This window comes from Chaetodon trifascialis, chromosome 11 (assembly GCF_039877785.1).
Source record: "Chaetodon trifascialis isolate fChaTrf1 chromosome 11, fChaTrf1.hap1, whole genome shotgun sequence".
Taxonomy (NCBI): Eukaryota; Metazoa; Chordata; class Actinopteri; order Chaetodontiformes; family Chaetodontidae; genus Chaetodon; species Chaetodon trifascialis.
Window position 1 is genome coordinate 15,829,789 of NC_092066.1, and position 6,414 is coordinate 15,836,202.

A 6,414-nucleotide genomic window follows, 5' to 3' on the forward strand; every position below is an offset into this window, starting at 1 on the left:
CAGCACAAGGCAAAGTTTCAGACCGGCATCAGGAAGCCGTGGCTAGTTAGAGGCTGAAGGGAAGAGAAACGTTTTAAGTTTAATTTAAAAAATATTCAGCGAGCTGGCATCCTAAATTGAAAACCTCAAATAAACCAGCAGCAGATGGTTGCAGTGTTCTTGAAGGCAAATAATCAAGGGAGGTTGATGAGAATAGTCAGATTGACCCAAAACATCAAAGTCAGAGGCTTCATACGTCAAAAAAAATGAGCTGAAATGCACTAAAACACTCCATAAATCTAATGCTGACAACAGAGTGGTCTAATAATCCTCTGTGGGGTGGTCAAAATGAACCAATGAGCTACAAACTGTAAAACGTGGAAGCTTCACGCACATCTTCAACTCAGCAGCACAGAAGATCTACACAGTCAGCACAGTTTGAAGGACACCCAAGATTAGAGTCACTGATTCAGTAAGTATGACCAAATGTGAAACATGGTCACAATCTCATTTCTGTTCCAGAGTTATGGTGTTGAAAAACAGCCAGAAAAGTGTTTTTGCTGAATATTAAAAAGTCAAAGGTCACAGTGAAGGTGACCTTTGACTTTTTGGAAATAAAATGTCATCACTTCATCATTTTATCCTGTGAGACAGGGTGTGAAATTTTGTCATAATTAGTGTGAGAATGCTTGAGCTGTGGTCAAAAAGGTGTTTTGTGTGGTCACAGTGACCTTTGGCCACCAAAATCTAAGTTTAGTCCTTGAAGTGAACATTTGTGCCTAATACAGTACATAACGCCTCAAGTCACCACTAACACTGATACAGAAGCATAAAAATATTGATTAGTACAGCTTTTAAGGAAGCTGCACTAAACTCTCCTTTGTCCAGGGCTTAAAATCACAGTATCTATCTGAAATATCACATTATCCATTGGTCACTCGTATGATAAGCATTCACCAACTAGAGGTTGATATACAGTACAAGCACACATGGTTTGGTTACCTTCTGTTGTGGCTAATAAACATATTAACTAATGTTTTGCTCACCATTAAAGCTTAGTCACAGCTGTACTGTGCTATCAGCATACATTAACAGGCTGGGTTTTAAAATGGGTGTCCCACCTCTCAACTTGAATACCTAGAAGACTGCAGAATGAACCCAGGTGTTTCTTTTTCAGCCTCCCCTCTCTCCTTCTCTCACTGAACTCTTCAACGGCTGATGTCTAAATCTTTTCTCTAAACTACACTCTGCCGTCGCTCCAAATGCTCTGAGCAAGGGTTCCCCCCACGGCTCTCTTGTAGTCTGTACTCTGCTCTGAGCAGCCGCTTCACTGCCGAGATGAACAAGATGGAAGGCAAGAACCAGACTACTGCAAGGGCATGCTGCCCAGCAGCCAAGCTTTGATCAATTCTCTGAGTCAAACACACTAACTCCCCTCAGCAACAAGTGGGAGTTGACCCAGGTGTATCTCCTCCTTCTTGCTCTCAGCAGCAAAAGACTGCTGCTCCACGAAAAAAAAAGATAATATGGTAAACTAATAACAATTATGAATTCTACTATTAAATGTAATTGGAAAAATGGTGCCTTGCAATGGCTGTTGGGACAGTGTGAAAAACAGAATACAATCATTTGCAAACAAACTGTCTGTAGTAATATCTTTCATCACCAGATGGTGAACCTCTCTCCATCCTTGCTTGTGAACGTCTGAGCCTTTCAAGGATGCTCCTTTCATACCCAATCATACTATGACCTGTTACCAATGAACCTGTGTACCTGTGGACTGTGGAATGAAAAACGATTAGCAAATGATCACATTTTGTTTCATTCATGTTTTAGACAGCATCCCAATTTGTTTGGAATCTGGGTTGTACTCAACACTTTGTATAAACATTCCCCCTGCACCTTAATGAATGTATTAAAACCTCAGCCTCACAGTAAGAGCAGCTCTGTCCTCCTTGCCTCCACATGAAAATCAGAGAGCAGGATGCGTCTCCTACTGCAGTTGTCGTGGGAGTTTTTTCCTTGCTCTCGTTGCCAGCCAAACTTAAGTTGTGCCATTTTCATTTACTGTTATCAGATGGTGGGCGTTGCTATGAAGCTCTTGGAGCCTGTTAGTGTAGTAAAGGGCTACACAAATAAAGCTGACATCCAAAGAAAGCACAGTGTAGTGAGGAATGGTAACTGCACTTTCCAAGAACATAACAGAAATACTACCAATTCTTTTTACTCTGCCTTTAGGGTTGTTTACTAACAGAAAACAGCTGAATGATGTTTCAGTACTCCTTATTACTCAATCTACCTTCTGTCTGTCCTTCCTTTTTTCTTCCATTCCTTCGTCCTTCCCTAATTATTTGCATCCTTTCAATGAAAACTCATGATTTTTAATTAATGCCTCCGGTATTGCAGACAAAAAGCTTTCTGGATACAAGTCCGCATTATACAACCCTGCATTTTCTCTAATGTCCAAACAAGCTGCTAGCCCGATATGAACATTATGGCAACGGCTTGTGCTCGCCACCATGTGTTTAAGTGTTTTTTTAATTGAAAGAGCATTTACCAACCCATATCCATAGGGTACTTCAGCTAAAAAGCATCGAGATGATTATCATGCAGAATGCAAATGAGAAGGATATCAAAGTTGAATTGAAAGCATCTAAATCACATAGCAAGTCTTTGCAATGAAACTAATGGAGTTTGCATAGCCATTCCTGTGGTGACGCCATGTCTTTAGTGCATCTGCAAAGCTCAGCAACGTTTGTGTGAATAGCTGCAGTGTTTCATATTGAATCATGTGCTTGATGGGGTCATAACAATGTCAGTGGTTCTGTAATGCAGAGTTCCAGCTAAGGAATGAATAGGTAAGAGTTGCCAAAGATACCGCAATACTGTCGATGTATTATATGTATGCTGATGTATGAAAACTGTATCATGTTATCTATCTATATAGTGTGTGATTGTGTGTGTGTGCGTAATTACAGGGTTCCTTGTCAAAAAAAGGGCATGGAGGGTACCAGAGGTGTCAGAGGGGACAGCAGGGAGCAGACAGAGGTGACACAGGGAGAGGACTCTGGTGACATTTGCACAGTGGGAACCAAACATCACACGATAATGATGAACAAGGTCCACTTTTACTAATGAGGAAAACAAGGAGCAGGATGTGAGCAGAAAGATAGCCTGACGTCCACATGCTCACAGTGGTACAGTGATACATGCATAAACTCAAGGATACACAAGCCACGTGAGCACACATATACACATATACACACACACACACACACACACACACACACACACACACACACACACACACGTTGTGTTTTTATCACTAGGGACATTACATAGACTTACATTCATTTCCTGGAGCCTTACCCTAACCCTAACCACTATTTGCCTATTCCTAACCCTGTACCTAACCTAACCTTACCTAACCCATAACCCTATCCTCAGTCTGCACCCTAAAATTTAATGATTTACATTAAGGGGACCTGCATTTTGTCCCCATAAGGCAGGTGAGTCCCCACAATGTGACTGTGTAAACAGATTTTTGTCCCCCCACCATGATAAATACCAGATCTCACACACACACACACACACACACACACACACACACATTTGCGTTCATGCAAATTTGCAAGCCAGGCAAAATTCAAAAGCCCTCAGGTCAAACAAAGCTCTAATGTAGCATTCTCTGAGTATTGACGCACACTTGACCAGAGGCTGCAGTGAGGCAGTGGAGCAGTCTCAGTTTAGACCAACCATTGGCAGTCCCTGTGCATCTCAATAACAGCATGTCCCCGAGCTGTCGAGGGCTCACAGTAGCTGGTCAGGAAATAATGGAAAGTGTGTTTGTGTGGGTCTAGAAATAAATGCATTTTTGTGAGTGTACACAAGTATTATTTAGTATTTAGTTAATTTCATCCTCTGTGCATCATATTATTGACTGTCGTCTGCCTGTATAGTGTGTTCATAATCAGCTTGTAGCACTTCTCAAGGTCTCTTGTGGTCTTTTGTGGTGGTTTTCATTGCTGGGACATTTCTTTGGGATCATTTAGCAATTACAGTACAGTGGTGTCTATTCCCTTGAATCTTCTTTGGATAAATGTTTTGGGAAATACATTTACTTGTTTTCTTGAGAGTTAGATGAGAAGACTGACAACACTTTTTTCCAGGATTATTTTTGGGGGCATTTTTTTAAATTTATTGAATAGGGACACGTTTAGCATTTTTCCAAACCACTTTAGATGAAACAAAGCCCACTTCCATATGACAAAACAGCTGCATTCCCATTGCTTCCCTTCAGCTACTGTCGTTCCAAAAAGTTACTAAAGGCCTTTGAATTGACTGCATTGCACAGTTAGTAAATAGCAATACTAACCATTTGTGGTTTGAATAACAGGAAATTAATCAAATTCAATACCCCAAATTCTTATTTTCCAGGCTACTAATAGCTGTCATATTTCACAGGACCTCATGAGGAAAAGCAGCTATAGAGGCTGTCGTCATAGGGAAGTGGATCAAAGTGGGTTGGAAAAATGATAAACGTGAAAGGGACAGTGTTTCCTGTCTGCCTCCTCACGGGGAAAGAGAGAGAGGTATGACATGTAACAAAGGTCAAAGCAGCGACAGTCCAAGCTCTGTGGACATGCGGCATGTGCTGTAACCTTTCGGCTACCAGGGCGCTCCAGTTGATACCACTCATAAGTGTGTGTGAAGGTGGGAGGCACTTCCCTTAGCTGCCTAGCTAACTTAGCGGCTAGCCTGGTGCTCTTCAAAGTTTAAATATCTTTATGCTAAGCTACTTAACTGAAACTTCAGTTTCAGTGTTATTCCTGTCAGAAAAATTAAAAAAAACAAAAAAACAAACAGTACCAGCACCAAAATAACAAATGCAAAATATTTCTTGAATTGGATATAGGCTGTATCCCCATGCGCACTGCTTTTGTTGTATCAAATTGCACAGTAGCAGAACTGGTGTTTACTTAAATAGAAATGTAAATAAAGCAGAATGTTACTTGGTGGTGATATGGAGGATGGTTACCTCGTTGGGGAAATTGATAAACAAGCAGTTATCCAGCAAAGGTGGCGTAGATGCTGAGCAAGCCAGGTATTTGCAAGAATAAAAAGAGTTTGAAAGGCAGTCTGAGTGTGTTTGAGGCGCTGTGAGCCGAGAAAAACAGCCAGACAAACAGTAGCATACAAGAAGAGCCACTGCCTACAGGGCTGCACAGGACACGGGCCAGAGAGACGAGCGCAGTATTGATCTGTAGAGTTTGAGTTTCTTTGTGAAACAGGATCTGAGGACACAAGCAAGAGCATTATTTAAAAGTCTCCCTATTCACATCCATATCTATTGATCCATGGACACTTTGGTCCAGCGTTAAGTAACTCTCTGGTTGCCTTCTTTCTTTTTCTGCATCTCCTCTTCTCATTCTTTATTTGCTCATCATTCTGCTGTGGCTGTCCAGGCTTAGAGTATCCCTTATTTTCTTTCACTCACTCTCATATTTCTTTCTTCCTCCGTCTCCCTTGGCCCCTCTTTAGAACTTAGGTGAACTTTTAAGAGCATGCAATATTTCCTGATTATGTTTCCATGCTATTCATCTCTGAGTGATTGAAACTGGCTCTTTTATGGGTGTTTATTTTTCTAATGCCTTTCCCATAAAAGTCGATCTCACTATCCTCAGAATCCCTTATCTCTGACAGCAATAAATTGAGCGGATCAACTCAATGTAGCGCAATCACATTTAGTGATGACAAGCAGTTTTCAACACCCAAACACACCCGCGCGCGGCACGGATAACTTTGTTCTGTGGTAGATTTGATTGGCTGTGGATGGTGTTGTCAGACTGCAGGAGTAAAATATGACTGTTGTTATTGTGTGCTGTCATAACTTGGCCTGTAAATCTCTCCCTGAGAGGAAGAGGAAGGGAGGGAGGAGAGAATTGATTCTCTTGTTGCACTTCATCTTTAGCCTCTCTGTTCTTGGTGCGAAGCCAAAGGCCTTGGAAGCTTTCTTCATTATATGTCCATCTATGGGAGGAGACAATGTTAGTGGCCACTCCATGTGATGTCATTTTAATTAGTCTGCACTCATATCGAGCATAGCATAGCTCTCCTTTTCTTTTCATTCCTCACTTTATTCCCCCGCCTTCCGTCTTCATGTCTTTAACCTTCCCAAATTCAATTTCCCTTCTTTTTTCCTTACTTCCATCAATTTTCTGCTTGCCTCCATCTTCTCCATCCCCCTCCCTTCCATCTGACTCCTACCCAGCAGCAGGTCTGAGCAGACCTCCACCGTTAAGCGGGGGTACAACTGATAACGTCAACCATGCTGTCTGTGACTGACAGCTGAGTAAAATGGCTGTGGCAGCACACAGAGGCATGGAGAATCCGTTTTCAGGCTGCACCAGAGTTGGTCCCCGTGCCCATCTGTCA